The sequence below is a fragment of the Prionailurus viverrinus genome, chromosome B2 (genome assembly GCF_022837055.1).
Source record: "Prionailurus viverrinus isolate Anna chromosome B2, UM_Priviv_1.0, whole genome shotgun sequence".
Lineage (NCBI taxonomy): Eukaryota > Metazoa > Chordata > Mammalia > Carnivora > Felidae > Prionailurus > Prionailurus viverrinus.
In genome coordinates, this window is record NC_062565.1 from 97135972 (window position 1) to 97154371 (window position 18400).

At 37.5% G+C, this 18400-nt stretch overlaps 1 protein-coding gene and 1 pseudogene across 2 annotated transcripts in view; both read right to left on the bottom strand.

Annotated features, from left to right (window-relative positions):
• PDSS2 (decaprenyl diphosphate synthase subunit 2) overlaps positions 1-18400 on the bottom strand; it is a 261793-nt gene that overhangs the window by 229607 nt on the left and 13786 nt on the right. The gene's annotated exons all lie outside the window — the stretch shown is intronic.
• On the bottom strand, positions 11732-11944 carry LOC125165759 (60S ribosomal protein L38-like; annotated as a pseudogene).

Consider the following 18400-nt stretch of genomic DNA (forward strand, 5'->3'; position numbering starts at 1 on the left):
CTTTGTTGTACAAAAGCTTTTTAGTTTGATGTAGTTCCACTTGTTTATTTATTGTTTTTGTTGCCTTTGCTTTTGGTGTCAAATCCAAAAAACTAATGCCAAGACCAATGTCAAGAGCTAAGCTTCTCCTATGTTTTCTTCTAGGAGTTTTATGGTTTCAGGTTTTATGTTCAAGTCTTTATTTTGAGTTAATTTTTGTGTAGTGGTGTAAGATGACTGTTCATTTTTCCAGCACCATTTATTAAAGAGACTATCCTTTCCCCATTGTATATTCTTGGCTCCTTTGTTGTAAATTAATTGACCTTGTATGGTTTTCTGGGCCTTGTATGGGTTTATTTCCGGGCTCTCTATTCTGTTCCACTGATCAATGTCTATTTTTACCACACTGTTTTGATTACAGTAATTCTGAAATGTAGTTTGAAATCAGGAATGGTGATGCCTCTAGCTTTGTTCTTCTTTTAATGTTTATTTTTATTTTTGAGAGAGAGAGCATGAGCAGGGGAGGCACAAAGAGGGAGGGAGACAGAGGATCCAAAGCATGCTCTGCAGTGACAGCAGCAAGCCTGATACAGGGCTCAAACTCACAAACCATGAATGAGATCATGACCTAAGCTAAAATCAAGAGTCGGATGCTCAATTGACTCAGCCACCCAGGTGCCCCTAGCTTTGTTCTTCTTTTTTTTTTTTTTAATTTTTTTTTTCAACGTTTATTTATTTTTGGGACAGAGAGAGACAGAGCATGAACGGGGGAGGGGCAGAGAGAGAGGAAGACACAGAATCAGAAACAGGCTCCAGGCTCTGAGCCATCAGCCCAGAGCCCGACGCGGGGCTCGAACTCACGGACCGCGAGATCGTGACCTGGCTGAAGTCGGACGCTTAACCGACTGCGCCACCCAGGCGCCCCAGCTTTGTTCTTCTTAAGACTGCTTAGCTATTTGGAGTCTTTGGTGGTTCCATACAAATTTTAGGATTGTTTTTAAATTTCTGTAAAAATTCTATTGGAATTTTGATAGAGATTGCAATGAATCTTGTATTTTTCTTCTGACTTTGCTTATGGTGAATTTTGGCCATACTGATCTTTAACAGGAAAATTAGGGGCACCTGGCTGGCTCAGCTGGTAGAGCATGCAACTCTTGATCTCAGGGTTGTGAGTTCAAGCCCCACGCTGGGTGTAGAGAGTACTTAAAAATAAAATCTTTAAAAATAAGGGGGTGCCTGGTGGCTCCATTAAGCATCCAACTCTTGATTTTGGCTCAGGTCATAATCTTGCAGCTCATAAGATGGAGCCCCATGGATTCTCTCTCTGCCCCTCCCTCACATACACTCACTTCTCTCTCTCAAAATAAATAAACAAAAAAAAATTTTTTTTAATCTTTAAAAATAAATAATAAAAAGACAAATTAACCAATCTTTTAACTTTGTGATTTTGAGTCAGAATTTTAGAAAGGCTTTATAACTCTAATGTTATCATTAAATTCTCCCATGGTTTCATGTTTTATGTTTAGATCTCTGACCAATCTCGAGTTTATCCAGTGCACAACATTAAGTAGGGACTTCACAATCTCTTTCTAGATGGCTACAGTTAAAACAATACCATTTATTAGAATCCATCCTTCCACTGATATAAGATACTGTTTTTACCATACATATCCTAAGTTGCTATATTTTCTAGTCTATTTCTGAATTTTCAATTCTACTCTATTAGTCTGTCAATTCATGCACCAGTACAACATTGCTTTAATTAAGAATTTATGGCATATTTTAACATCTGGAAGAGCTAGTCCCTCCTCATTGTTCTTATTTTTCAAGGTTTTTCAGGGTCCAATATGCATCTTATAATTAGTTTCTCTAGTATTTTCATTGAGATCACTTTAGTTTACAAACTAAGTACGGGAAAATTAGCACTTTATGATGCTGAGACCTCCTATTCAAGAACACAGCATGTTTTTCAGTATGATCACATCCACTTTTATGTTCTTTGGGAATATGGGGGGAAGGGAAGACTAGAAGGAGGCCAGGTGGGTGAGGTTAGACTGATGCAAATTGTTTCTGGTAACTGAAAGAAACAGAAGGAATAAACTAGGGACAGAACAGAGTAATAGTACGGCACAGCAACATTTAATCAGCTGGTAAAGCCTGCCATGGAGGCAGGGAAGGAATGGCCAAAAAGAAGAAAATCAAGTAAAAAGCATTTTTCAACAAAAAAGAAACTGTCAACAATACAAATAGCACAAACACTAAAAGAAATTCATTAGATTTAGTGATATGGGGGTCATTAGTGATCTTGGTAAGATCTATTTGGGGGAGTATTTCATAACTTATAGGCTGGAAGCCAAAGTGGGACTTACATTCCAGCATGGTCAAATATAAGCAACTATTTTGCTCTGATTTGATCCTAAAAGGGTCTTGCTGAAAGTCAAAACGCCATGAAATTCAGAATATAACTGAATAGTTATTATTCCTAAAATGGAGTTCAAACATAATCATAAAAAGGGGTTCTTGAATAATTCATATAGTAACTGCTACAGAGCGAAGAGGATGGCAAACATGAAGTAAATTTTCTCCAAAACAAACTAGGCCACAGCTTCAGAGAAGGATTTGGCTTGGAGTGAGCCCTGCTAATATTCTCAAGCACAGCCGGAGAACCACATGAAATAGGTAGCGGCCTGAATAGGATGCACAAAACAAGCCCCTGGCTGCTCAGAACTACATACTTCCTTCTGCACCTTGTCAAGATCCCACTCTCTCCCTCCCCTCAATCTGATCTCAAAACACTAAATATGGTCTCTTTTGGGTTAGTTCCAACAGAAGCATCTAAGGCTTCCCTGGTAGAAAAGAGTAAAAATTATTACTAATTCCCTCCTAATATTCAGACAAAACAGCACACAGAATCTAGCTTTGAGGAGACAAGCAAGAGGGTTCCAGGAACAGAGGACCCCATAAAATAGTAACAATGCCTTGGTCAGATCCAAAGTGGGGTTGAACAGGCCCTAAGGAGAATATCCTATGGGAAACTCCAGAAACCTGGGTCTGTGTGAGGGTGGAGAACATACAGGGAAAAAAAGCAAGACATTTAAGGGACATAATCACAGAATCTTAAGAGTAGACCTTAAACATCACCTGGCTCAGAGAGAATACTTAAACAAAAAGTAAAGAAGAAAGGTGATTTTACCACTCATATTGAAGCCAAATAAAACGAAAACTCTCAAATGGAAGTGATTAAGCAATTTCCAGGTAAAAAAAATTTTTTAGTTATATTTTCTGCAGAAATCTTCAGAATGTCAAGAACTTCCAAGCCCCCTAAGTTGATTTGCATGCCAAAACAAATTCCCAATGTGGAAAAAGAGGGTAAGTAAAATCTTTTTACCTTCCTTTTTAATTCAAATTTGGTCCAAGAATGGAAACAAAAAATCACAGCACTGAAATGCAGAAATTCCAGGTCCCTTCTACCACTTATCAGCTGTACAATTATGGACACATTGGTTGTGAGCATTATACTAAAAGCACTAGTGAGGGGTCTTCTAGGTGTAAGATCCTTGTTCATAAAAAAGGGGATACTCTCAGATAGGAATTATTATCATCTACTGTTAACAGCTACTGCTACAAACTTCTAAATTATTCTGTGGAAACAGTGCCAGAGGATGCTCATTCTTAAGTAGTAGAATTAAAGAAGGTACTGCACCAGAAAACCCACGCCCAGATAAGATTCTCTGCACAAGGTTGTCTCCAAACAAAATAACAGGGGCTAGCTGTTGTTTCATCTTAATTTGCATACTCCATTTTGGAACCAGGGGGAAGTAATACAGGATATTAAAGGATGTGGTGGCTATTCTGTGGGGCAAACTCTTTCTTTATAGAATTAGAATTGTGCTAGTTCTTATCGGGGTAGCAGGAAATAAATCACATATTAGTATGTTACAGTGACAGTTTATTCTATTTACTGTAACTGAAGAAAAATACATTTTACTCCTATGGTAAAGTAACAGAACTCTGTTCCCAGGCATGAACCTAACACATATTTCAAGAGAAAGAATTGGTAAGCACAGGATGCCACCAACTTACACCAGGCAGGGTAGGGGCATATAAGCCACGAAACGGGAGGCAAACAGAAAAGAAGCCCAGTGCAGGCATTTGAGCGTAATAAATATAATAGCAATCTAGAAGATGAACGGTTCATGTTGTTTATGATTACAGACTGATTATTCCTCTAAGTGCAAAGGCTATCCAATAAGTCATATCTGGGTTGATTTGTTAGCAAGGTACTTTCACTAGATAATAAATTAGAATGTAATTAAAGTGCATTCTGTCTGTTTATCATAGACTAGGATAGCTTACTATAATTCTCAATTATCTGCATGAACACACAACATGACAGCATGGTGAATAAACCTAGCAAAGGGCAATAAACATCTAAGGACTGTACTACAATTGTTAGATTTCTTCTCCAGTCCTTTTAAAAATTTGTTCCTAATTTTGACAAATTATACAAACAGAATCAAATTAATTTGGTACTTGCTTGGTACCGTAAGTCATATGGTAAGTCTGGACTCGTTAAGTCCCTGAACCTCTTAGCTTGCTAGCAATTTGCTAAGGGCAGTGACTAAATCATGAAATAAGTAAAAGAAAACAACTGAATACCACAAACCTTTGTCAGGTGAAAACGTAAACATAGCAAAATAAAAGAATCACAAAGGGAAAAACAGATCAGAACAATTTAAAATTTTTAAATGTGTGTTTTAAAAAAGATTTGTAGCGGGGCACCTGGGTGGCTCAGTCGGTTGAGCATCTGACTTCGGCTCAGGTCATGATCTCACGGTCTGTGAGTTCGAGCCCCACATCGGGCTCTGTGCCAACAGCTCAGAGCCTGGAGCCTGCTTCGGATTCTGTGTCTCCCTCTCTCTCTGCCCCTCCCCCGCTCATGCTCTGTCTCTCTCTCTCTGTCAAAACTAAATAAACATTAAAAAAAATTTTTTAATTAAAAAAATAATAAAAAAGATTTGTAGCATGTAAGTCAGTAGTTCCACCATATAAAGTTGTCTTACAGATTTTTTGTTGGTTTCAAATCTTTATTTAAATTCTAGTTAGTTAACATGCAGTATAATGTTGGTTTCAGGAGTAGAATTTATGATTCATCACTTACAAAAGATATCTTAAAGATTAATAAATAAATCATACTATAAGAAATAAATGAACAAAACATGCAAAGAGAAATAAACAGAAATATGGGGAAAATTGGCAAGTAGATTAAATTTAAATCAGGACAACACTTTTTCACCTATCTTTTTAGTAAAAAGTCTTTTTCTAATGATAATGACCAATATTGGCAAAGATATAAAGGCACCCATACTGTTCTCTTACATTGCTGATAGTGTTGCAAATCAATTAGAACTCTTCAAAAATACAACTTTGGAGTTTGAGTTAAACACTATAAAAAGGTTTATAATATTTAAGTACTTCCACCCACATCATGGGATCTATCTAATAAATAAAAACACTTATCACACTTGATCTATCAATAGGAGTCTGAAATAACATAAAAATCCAACAACAGGGTGAAGACAATGTAAAATATGGCATAATCATGAATGGACTATTATGCAGCTATTCAAAATGATGGTTATGAGGACTAAGCAGGAAAGAATAAAAACTGTATATGCAAGGTGATCACATTCTAATAAAAATATGCACATTAAAGACTAGTAAGGAAAAGACCAAAGTGACGATCTTTGTGTTAAGCTCGTATGGTAGGCCTAATAAATGAATGCCCTCCTGTCCCAAAAGATGTCCAGGTCCTAATCCCTGGAAGCTGTGAATGTTACTTTACTTGGCAAAGGGACGTTACTGATGTGATTAAGTTAATGATTAAGTGAAATCAGGGGATTATCCTGGATTACCTGGATGGGCTCAATATAATCACAAGGATCCTCATAAGGGAGTCAGGAGGGTCAGAGTCAGAAAAGGAGATGTGACAACAGAGGCAGAGAGGTTGGAGTGATGTGGCCACAAGCCTTTCAAAAAAGGTGGGCAGCCTCTAGAAGTAGCAAAAGGCAAGGAATGGATTCTCTCTCGAGTATCCAGAAGGAATTCAGCTCTGTTGACATCCTGATTTCAGCCCCCTAAGGCCCATTTAGGACTTCTGATCTCCAGGAAAGTAAGATAATAAACTTGTGTTGTTTAAAGCCAGTAAATCTGTGGTAATTTGTTACAACAGCAACAGGAAACTAACATAGATGGTAAGACTGCCCTTTCTAAACTCTCTGCAAAGTTCCCATTACTTTTCTTACTGCATTCTAATATACAAATTCAGCTAAAATGTAAGATTCTAGATGAAAACTTACTCTGTTGCAGAGGTTCTCAATCCTGGTTGCATATTAGTATCAAGTATTCACTTTTCTTTTTTTAATTTTTTTTTTTAACGTTTATTTATTTTTGAGACAGAGAGAGACAGAGCATGAACAGGGGAGGGTCAGAGAGAGAGAGACACAGAATCTGAAACAGGCTCCAGGCTCTGAGCTGTCAGCACAGAGCCCGATGCGGGGCTTGAACTCACTGACCGCGAGATCATGACCTGAGCCAAAGTCGGCCGCTTAACTGACTGAGCCACCCAGGTGCCCCAAGTATTCACTTTTCAAGAAGAAGAAGAAGAAGAAAAGAATACCAATGCCACAGTTTTTCATCATTCCCAGAGATTCTGATTTAGCTTTTGTTAGGCTCAAACATCAGTACTATGTTAAAGCCCCACATGCTAACGTGCAGCCGGGGTTGAGAACTACTAGTCTGGTATATCAACTCTTGGCTGACAAGTTTCTCTAACCCAAAGCAAAGATGTTTATCAGCCTACAACTACATTTCTTTCAAGAATTCTGCAAATGACGACACTCAGCAACAGTCTCTCTTAGGTCTAGAACCTGTATCCTAGTTTAAGTAACACTATCAAAGGAAAAAAAAAATCACTTCCTCTTCCTCAATTGTTTCTCATTTCTGGAGTTCAAAGGACTCTTCAGAGGTAAAGTGCTCCAAGAAAAAGGTTCTTCCTAGCTGTTACCCAAGGCCCCATATTCAAATGAGAATAGTTCACAAGAAGAATTGCTTCCTTCCCTTTTTTACTGACAACTGACTTTATTATAAGCCCACTAAAATAATGTAAGTTATTTAGTCTTTGAATTTTTTTTTTTACAGTATACTGTTTAAATGAGGTTGACTGGCCAAGAGGAGTCTGTCAAATTCCTCTGACAATGTGTTCTCTGATGTCATATTTTCCCTCCACTTCCAGGTATCAAGCAAGCCATATGTTATTAAACACAAACACACACACACAGACAGTTTAGTATGTTTGTGAGCAAATGTCTAACTTAAAGTTTTCAAATGTGAGGTTCTCAGCTATAGAGAAATTATTGATAAAGTCTTCTACGTCTCTCGGTCAACTAATAGCACCACTTCATATTCTTTTAGCAGCAAAATCCACATATGAGAGACATCGTTATCAACCAAGTGTGTCCAAAGACTGATCTCCATAGCAACTGCAACTCTGCCACATGTAGTGTATAAGGCATCAGAGTTAACACCACATGCACACTATGTGTTGGAATTATGTAGTCCAGACTGTGGTTGCTGTAGAAACCTAAACCCAAGTCCCTGACAACAGTGGATAAAATGAAAACAACAACAGAAGGGTCCTTGAGTACTTAGCCATCTACTCCTTTGCTTTCAAACAGGATAGTGCCACTTTAAACACTGTACAATAGTCTTACTGATATCACGAAAGGAATATTTTCTACAAAAATAATGTTTAATGATGTCATGTTTCTGCTTAACATTAGGAACTATTTCCTATTCCCTAAAAAATCCTTTCTCCCACCCTGTGCTCAGCTGGGGTGCAGAAATGGTGTTTAACATTAGGAACTATTTCCTATTCCCTAAAAAAAAATCCTTTCTCCCACCCTGTGCTCAGTTGGGGTGCAGAAGAGGTGCAAGGTTCTGCTGCCACCACCACAACAACTATGACAGATACAAACCAGTTTATTCTAAAATAATCATGAAAAAGAAGAATAAAGTAGGAGGAGCCACTTTATCTGATGTTAAGTCCTACTACATAGCCATTGAAATCAAGACAGTGCGGTATTGGCAGAAGAGAAAGGTATACATCAGTGAAATAGAGAATCCAGAAATGGATCAACACAAATACACCCAGTGAACTTTGACAGAGGTGCAACAGCAGTTCAATGGAGGAAGGGTAGTCTTTTCAACAAATTGTGCTGGAATAACTAGACATTCACAGACAGGAAAAAGAAAATAAGAACCTTGACTTAAAATATGCTATATGCACAAAATCAATGCAAAATCAATCATGGATTTAAATAAAAAACATGACACCTTTTGGGATGAGCACTGGGTGTTGTATGGAAACCAATTTTACAATAAATTTCATATACTGAAAAAAAATAAAAAAAATAAAAAATAAAGTACTCTGAGTACAAAAAAAAATAAACAATTCTAGTTTTAAAATTAAATAAATAAATAAATAACATGAAACTATAAAACTTTTAGAAGAAAATATAGGAGGACATCTGTGGGACCTAGGGCTAGGGAAAGACATCACATCAAATTTAGGAGGACAAACATCGAACCAAACAGAATAATGAATCATATTATGGTATATCCACACAATGGAATACCATGTAATTGTTAAAATTTAAAAGCAATTCTCTATATACTGCTATATAAACAAAAATACACACATGGGCAAACTCACTTTTATAGTCTTTAAAAAAAATTTTTTATTAGTTTATTTTTTTGAGAGAGAGAGAGAGAGAGCAGGGGAGGGGCAGAGAAAGAGGGAAGAGAGACAATCCTAAGCAGGGTCCACACTGTCAGCGCAGAACCCGATGTGAGGCTTGAACTCAAGAACCGTGAGAGCCAAAATCAAGAGTCAGAAGCTTAACCAACTGAGCCACCCAGGTGCCCCTTCACTTTTATAGTCTTGAAGGCTGTACACCAAAATAGTAATACTAGCTATCTCTGAGTGGTAAGATTATGGGTACTTTTAAAATGAATTTCTGGGGCGCCTGGGTGGCTCAGTCGGTTAAGCGGCCGACTTCAGCTCAGGTCATGATCTCGCGGTCCGTGAGTTCGAGCCCCACATCGGGCTCTGTGCTGACAGCTCAGAGCCTGGAACCTGTTTCAGATTCTGTGTCTCCCTCTCCTTGACCCTCCCCCGTTCATGCTCTGTCTCTCTCTGTCTCAAAAAAAAAATAAACGTTAAAAAAAAAATTTTTAAATGAATTTCTGTGCTATCTAACAGGGACATGTTTTATGTAAAAATGAGATTAAATTTTTAAAATCGAGTAACACACACCAAAGAAGGCTCTTTTCAACTAGAGATTTTTATATACAATAAAACCTACTTGATGATTTAGTCTCCCAGGAAAAAATAAAACTACTCTCTCTGATATAGCAACATTTGCTTTTTCTCTCTGATTCCTCCAGGTTCCTGAAAAGATATTGTTCATTTCTAGTCTGAAAACAAAACTTGACCAGATTTGCTTGAAAAAACAATCCATGCAATCCAAGGACTGTGTATGCCCATTCACCATAAATTTGATAATCTCTACATTTCTATCATATCTACCTATAAATAGCCATGAGTACAGATTTAGATATTTTTAAATAGATAATTTATTAAAATGTACTCAACAAGTGTACTCTACAATAAAGGAAAGAGAGACAGGAAAAAGAGAAAAGACAATACAATGACAAGAATGATAATATCATCTTCCTTAACTTGGTCTTGAGAAAAATACAATCACTTTAGTTTTGAGGATAAGAGAGAAAGAAGGCATATAAAAAATCTCTTCCTCTTTATATTGGTAATTTGTATGAAGATCAGAATCTCTGAAAGCTTATTTGATGCTCTGTAGTTACCAGAGCTTTCTGAGCAGTTGGAAGTCAAGGTTTCTGAAGTAGAGACACATGACTCCTTTGTGTGTGTTCTTTTCCTCAAACTGCTTAAAATGTCCAAATTTAATAATACAACACTGCTTCTTTCACAGTGAATATCCTGGATGGCATCACTTTCTCTACGCCTTCCAGAGCTTTAAAAACGTTTTGTTTCTGTTTTATAGGCCTGAATTAAGGGAACTTACAAAGATGGTGAAATCATCAAGAGGTTTTTTCAGGTTCATTAAGTTAAAGTTCTCCAACATGGTTAACTGCTAATTTTGTCCCAAAATTAACATGATCCTAACTCTGCTCTTCCTGAATTCCCCATATGGTATTCCAGTGAAAAGGAAGGGCAGAAATATCTTCTTCCTATTTTCCATCAATCCAAAATTCTACCGATTCTTCAAGCAGCTGCTCAAAATTCTTCCACAAAGCCCTTCACTCAGAGTAGTCTATCTCTGACCTGAACTCCTGGAAGACTTAACTAAATCTCCCATTTGGCAATTACTGACAAACACAATTAAATTTTTTTTATCTTACATTACCACTGTAACTTCGTATGTTTACATCTAGTTTCCTCAAGAATACTCTATGTCTTTGGAGTATAGAAACCCTTTTTACCTCAATTATCTGTCACTGTGTTTTAATACACAGTTGACGGTCAATAAATATTGGTTGACTAATTGCAACACAGCTATACCTTTCAATTCCCTTCCTTAATTGATACGTGTGTGTGTGTGTGTGTGTGTGTGTGTGTGTGTGTTTTCAAGGCTTTGCTATTATGCCTCCTCCCTACTTTATGTCTTACAGGGAGAGAACTACAAACCAGAGGCTGAAGACATAGGCTTTGAAGGGCATTGTTTTCTCTTTGTTTCCCTGTAAGAAAATTTGTTTAAACTGTGAAAAGAGAATAAAACTAAATTTATACCTTCAGCACATTGCCTTCTAAGTGAAACAACCATCATTTAACAGGAAATCAGCTACCTTTCTAAGGGAAAAGATGAGAGAGTATCCCCTATGCACTAATGGATTATTTTCCTCTTAAAACCTATTATGAACTCCATCAGTCTCAGTCTGCCATACTCCCAAACTCTCCACTCATGACTTGTGGGAGTCTTTATGAATTCAAAAATATTTTTACCCATCATGTGAACTCTATCTATCCAAACAAATCTTTCAGTGCCAGAAAGGCTTTATGATTAGGGGTCCATTCTTTTAAGAATATTTATACTGCCTAAATGACTCCAGATGTTTTCCTTTGGTTTTTGGTTAAGGGGGTGGGCAGGAGAGCAGAAATCAAAATGAGGACCCTCCCAATTAGAATGTTTACCATTCCAGCCTAAATGAGCCCTTTCTTATATTTCTGCTTGGATGTTCCAGAATTTAAACTCATGACACTCATGTGTAATGCCAAAATATGAGGATTTAAGATAGGACTGCTACAAAAAAAAAAAAAAAAAAGATTTGTGGATAGCTTACACCTAAATTATTTTTACAAATCACAATCATATGAAACAGGAATTGCTTCCTGCATTTGTAATGAATTTGCCAACAGTACAAAGCACTACTTGGAGACAGCTGTTTTTGATAGAGGAATATATTATGGAATAACAAATTCTACATTTTTTGCAGAAGTTGTACACCTGTTGATCACAATTTGTTCTCAAATTCTTAATCTGCAATATCTGGAAGCTAATAAAAATTAAATATATATATATATATATATATATATATATATATATATATACTTAATTTTTTAAATTTTTATATAGTTCAAATCCGTGTGCCAGGTTCATTTCAGCCTCTTGACTGCCAGACCTGGGGGCAGGGGCTACTTCAGTTTCTCTGCCTTCTCTTTGCCTGTGATGACCAAGGTCAAAGGGTATCTGCTGCATCGAACTTTAAACTTCACATTATACTTATTTTTCTTGATCTTGACAGATCTGGCATCCTTTCACCTGGCTATGAGCGGAAAGCCCTTGATTTCTTCAACTTTGTGAGGCATGGCTACGAGGGGCACAGGGGAGCTTGTGGCTGGCACAGCAAGTGGCATGAAGCAAGGATGTTATGTTACTCTTCTCAGTGAAGGAAGAAAGAATGTTATGTTACTCTTCTTGGTGTTTTTAAGAAGGTGTATGCCAAGCCCATGGAAGATTTCAAAGTAAAAGAATGCAAAAGTGTCTCTGCAATCCATCCCTAACAAATGTTACAGCTAGGAAAAGTTCCCCACCCCCCCACCCCCCCACCCCCCACTAATTTTAATCAATCCTGCTACAATTTAAGTGCATTTTTTTCTTTCTCAGTCTTTGGGAAGAGTTGATCACTATCTCCAGCCATGATGCCCTATACTATGAAGAATAATATGTAAGATAAATACCATGATCTAATTAAAGTAATGACTAAAGCAAAGGTCAGGAGAAAGGCAAAGTCCTCAGGTTAGGAAAGGTTTTACTCCATTCAGTTAAATTCTGTGAGTACTTACTGAAGGTTTTCTGTGTGTCAAGTATATGCTGGGCAATAGGAATAGAAAGACAAAATCATTTCTTTCAAAAAGATCACAGTGTTAGATACACTTCTACTGAAATCAGAGGTCCAAAATAAAGGACACAGATAGGCCAATTGATTCATGAAGTGGTTAGCTATAACTGATGCATCTCAAAAGGTAAACTGAAGAACATACGCCCAATCCTTTTTTCTCCCAGCTTTACTGAGGAATAATTGACAAATATAAATGTATATATTTAAAGTGTCAACATATGCCCAAGTCTAAAGGAATCAGCCACCACTTGACCCCAGCTGATCTAGACGATGCAGAATGAAAGCTCAATGGTATGTCCAATCTTCCGATTTTTTGAAGAGACAGACAGCTGGAAGAATGAGCAATTCAAACTGGAGAAATCAAGGAATATTTATCAAGAGTCTGTGACTCCACATCACAGAAGGATAGAACTTATCTATCTGCAGGAAACTTACTAAACTGCCATTCAGTGAGATTTCAAGACTTGCTAGGCATACAAAGAGCCATGCACCTTGCTTACAATCCATAAAACTAGACCGGGCATCACCATATCTAAACATGTGTCTTAGGCTCCTAACTACAGGGACATCTAAGAGCCCACATGGTTCCAGTGGCAGCGATGCAATAGCAGTTTACCCACGGAGAAGAGTATACCAGAGAATTTGGGGAGATCTACCACCCCCAGATGTTTTCCCTTTACTTCTGCCAAGGGTAAAAAGTGACAGTACCTTATTCATTGCTAAAATAACTTAAAGATTACAAAGCCTCTTGACATATATTATTCTCACCCATTTAAGAGACCCTGGGCTCCCTACTTTCAACTCTGGGTTTGTAACACATCGGTAGCAGCCAACTGTATTCATATTTTGAACTCCTTTATACTAAACCAACTTCAAGAGTTCTAAAATCTAATTCAGGACCACATGTTAACCAGCAACCACTACTTTCTTCATCCTCCTAAACCATTAGTCAATCCTATTTTACTTGCAATTCATTAATGAAAATATAATTTTTTACTTTGCTTCAGAAAGGTGTTTACTTTTGCCAAGGACATTTCCTATTCTCTAGTTAGGGAAGGAGAAATAAAACTATGTTGTCACCTAGACCTTTCATTCACGATTCACAAGATAGGTATTATTATTCCCATTTTTGCTGATGAGAAAACAGGTCTGAGTAGTTAACTTGCCCAAACAGCAGCTAGTAAATGACATAAGCCAGGACTGAACCCAGGTCAGTCATCTTGCAAAACTCTGTTCTTTCCACTATACCACACAGCTTCAACTGCTAATATTTCTCATGATAACAGTCATAATACTCCACTTCCACCTTATATTTGTACAGTGCAGCGTATCCTTCAAACTCCACTCCAGTTTTGTCCTCAGTTGGCCAGGTAAACGCAGGAGTACTTTTTTTTTCCTTTCCTTTTCCTTTTCTTTTTAAGAGAAACAGAGAGCATGAGCTGGGTAGAGGGAGACAGAGAATCTTAAGCAGGCTCCACGCCCAGCACAGAGCCATACGCAGGGCTTGATCCCATGACCCTAGGAACATGACCTATGCTGGAAATCAAGAATCTGGAGTACTTTTAAACTTAGATTAAAATTGTAAGAGGCGCCTGGGTGGCTCAGTTGGTAAGCGTCTGACTTCCTGACTTTGGCGTAGGTCATGATCTCATGGTTTGTGAGTTCGAGCCCTGCATCAAGCGCTGCACTGACAGCGTGGAGGCTGTTTGGGATTTTCTCTCTTTTCCTCTCTCTGCCCCTCTTCACTCATGCTTTCTCTCTCAAAATAAATAAATAAACTTAAAAAAAAAATTCTAAGGCCAGGACTTCCAACTTCTAGATGTTCATTTCTGGAGATCCTTTCTATGTACTCACAAAATTATATCATGCACACTCTATTGTCACTACTGTTTTTATTTATTTTTTAAGTTTACTTATTTATTTGGAGAGAGTGAAAGTGTGAGCAGGAGGGGAGCAGAGAGAGAGAGAGAGAGGGAGGGAGAGGGAGGGGGAGGGAGAGGGAGAGGGAGAGGGAGAGGGAGAGGGAGAGACAGAGAGAGAATTCAAAGCAGGCTCTGTGCTCTCAGAGCAAAGCCCAACATGGGGCTCAATCTCCTGTATGGTGAAATCATGATCTGAGCTGAAATCAAGAGCTGGATGCTTAACTGACTAAACCACCCAGCGCCCTGTCACTCTTGTTTTTGATCAAGGGAACTACAGAAAAAGTACGTGAGACAATACATAATATTTAAAAATAATAGTACTACATAAAAATCTTTTAATAAAAGCTTTGTATATACTATTAGTCCTGTGAAACTAAATGACATCCCTTATAAATATACAGCAACATAGAAGAAATAACCTAAAGTTAGGGAGAAATGGTGAGGAAGTAGCTTTATGAAGCTATTTCTATTTTGAGGATAAAATAAATTTCACTTACTTGTTGATACTGAACACTAAGATATATAGAAAGCCCCTTGTAATTATTAAATGCTATAAAGAATACATTCATGCAAATTATCAATGTTTGAAAAATTCCAAACACTACTGTTAAGTTTTTAGACTACAGTATAGTATTTACTAGACCTAGCACTAACCTCACAACTCTGGATATAAAACCAATTCAGATTACTTAAAAAAAAAAAAATCTTTGAAGCAAATGAAATAAACTTCCAAGGAGACTCCAAAAGAATGGTAATTTTTAAAGCTATTTTTAAATATTTGTTAAAATGAAGCTTCAGTATACAAAAATAGAAAAAAATGAAAGGCTTTGCGTAGGCTTTGGTGAGTCATAGGAAGAAAAGAAATGCAGCTGCACTCCATAAACTAAAAATTTGTATCTAGAACTTCAAATAAGTATTAAATCAGAAATAAGTATTAAATCAGAAACGACTATCTGAATGGTTAACATCTAGTGCCCATTTAAAAAATCTACTCCAAGGTATCTATTTTTAGAAAAACAGTCATTATAGTCTTCAAACCACAAGCACAGATGAATATGTTCTGGTAACTAAAGGGCCTCTATGGTGTTAAACACACACACGTAACCCATGAAAATTCTGACTCCTGTAGAAGAATAAAGAAGGGGGGCGCCTGGGTGGCGCAGTCAGTTAAGCGTCCGACTTCAGCCAGGTCACGATCTCACAGTCCGTGAGTTCGAGCCCCGCGTCAGGCTCTGGGCTGATGGCTCAGAGCCTGGAGCCTGTTTCCGATTCTGTGTCTCCCTCTCTCTCTGCCCCTCCCCCATTCATGCTCTGTGTCTCTATGTCCCAAAAATAAATAAACGTTGAAAAAAAAAAAAAAGAAGAATAAAGAAGGGACAATTATAGAATACAATAGTATTAATGAAAAGCAGTTGGCCATACAGTAGTAATGAGCAACACAAGGGAGAGATGTGGGCATCTGAATCCTAACTCATTAGAATCTAAGCACCAAGAATTAAATATTATAGCACTTCAAAACCTATGATCAACTTATCCTTACTAACTGGGCCCAGAAATAAGAACACAGAATTGTGAGTATCCCTCATCCTTGAGGGAACATTTTTAAGGGTAAAAACTCAGTCATCCCCCCCCCCCTTTTTTTGAGAGAGAGAGAGAGAGAAAGAGAGTACACAGAGGAGGGGCAGAGGGAGAGAGAGAATCAAACAGGCTCTACATCCAGCACGGAGCCCAATGCGGGGCTTGATCTCAGGACTGTGAGATCATGACCTGAGCCAAAATCAAGAGTCAGACACTTAACCGACTGAACCACCCAGGTGCCCCATCAGTCATCCATTATTTCCTTAAATGATTGTTAAAATATTATTTAAATATGTATGAATATAAAAATTATAAACATTGTATTGTTACAGTTCTTATACAACTAAAATAAATAAAATTGGGGCGCCTGGGTGGCTCAGTGGGTAAAGCGTCCGACTTCAGCTCGGGTCATGATCTCACAGTTTGTGGGTTTGGGCCCCACATCAGGCTCTGTGCTGACAGCTCAGATCAGAGCCTGGAGTCTGCTTCAGATTCTGTGCCTCTCCCTCTCTTTGCCCCTCCAATGCTCATGCTGTCTGTCAATAATAAACATCAAAAAAAATTTTTTAATAAATAAATAAGAATTACAAATTGAATACAAAAGTTATTCAAGTTGTCATTAATTTACTATGACAGATGATGGTACTTGACCAGAACTAAGTTGCAATTCCCAATATGAAAATGGTTTTAACTGTCCTAGTAGGTTCTTTGGAAAAAAGGAAGCCTAAGGTAAAGATGTTATTCTCTCACTTTTCTCTATTCAAACTATAAACTTCTATTCATGTAAGATACTGCTCTTATTGTGTCTCTGAATTGGGCCCAGAAGATTCTCCCTTCACTCTTGACACATGAGTAGGAGTGGTAAAGGGCACACCACAATCATTACTAACCACTTGAATGGCTCTTGCTAGGGCTAAGGATGACTTTTATTGAAAGACAAGAGATAAGTGTTGGTGAGGATATGGAGAAAAGGGAACTCTTGTGCACTGCTGGTAGGACTATAAATTGGTACAGCCATTATGGAAAACAGTATGGAGGGTCCTCAAAAAATTAAAAATGGAACTATCACATGATCCAGAAATCCCACTTCTAGGTATCTATCTGAAGGAAATGAAAACTATCTTAAAGTGATGTCTGCACTCCCATGTTCAGCATTATTCACAATAGCCAAGATATGGAAACAATTTAAGTGTTCATTGAGTGATAAATGATGAAGAATATCTGATACACACACACACACACACACACACACACACACACACACACACACACACACAGGAATATTATTCAGCCAAGAGAAAGAAGGAAATCCTGCCATTTGGAAAAACATGGATGGAAACCACAGGACATTATGCTAAGTAAAATAAGCCAGAAAGAGAAAGACAAATACCGTATGATCTCACTTATATATGGAATCTGGAAAAAAAAAAAAAAGGGAATAAGGGGGTCAAACTCAACCTATACAAAGAGACGGCAGAATGATGGTTACCAGGTACCAGGGGGTAGGAAAAATGGGGAGATGCTTGTCAAAGGGTAAAAGCTTTTAGTCACAAGAGAATAACTACTGAGGATTTAATGTACAGTATGGTGACTATACTTAATAACACTTTATTTTACACTTGAAATTTACTAAGAGAGTAGATCTTAAGCATTCTCACCACACACGTGTGCACACAACACATACGCACACAAAGGTAAGTTATGTTGTATCAAACAATCATGTTGTACACTTTCAATATATATAATTTTACTTGACAATTCACCTCAATAAAGCTGGGCAGGGGGAGAAATGAATAGATTATAGCAATCTCCTGCCAGGCCTTCCTGCCTCCAGTTTTTCTTTTCTGCAACCCTCAACCTTCACAGCTGCCAAAAGTCAGCTTTCAAAAGACATATCTATTCAAGTTTCTCTACTACTTAACCTTTGTAGTCTCCACTGACCCCAAAATAAAATTAGATCTTAATACTATATACAAAGCTCCTCAAAATGTAGCTACAACTTTTCCTTTATTTTTTAAATCAGCTTTATTTATTTTGTAGCAGCTTTACTCACAGTAGCCAAAAGCTAGAAACAGTCAAAATGTTCATTTAAGGTGAACAAACTGCTTTATAACCATGCAAAGGAACACTCTTGAGCAATAAAATGACAAACTCAGTAACATTTACTAACAATAAAATGTACCCATCTTAAGTATACAGTATAATGTTTTGTCAAATGTATATATCTCTGTAACCACCACCATAATAAAGATATAATACATTTCTAGTACCCTAACATTTCCCTTGTTCCCCTTTACGGCCCCAAGCAAACAACCGAAGTGGATGTTTTACTACCATTTTACCTATTTTAGATTTTTCATGTAAATGAAATCATACTTTGTATCTGACTTCACTCAGCATAATGTTCTTGAGATCCATCCATG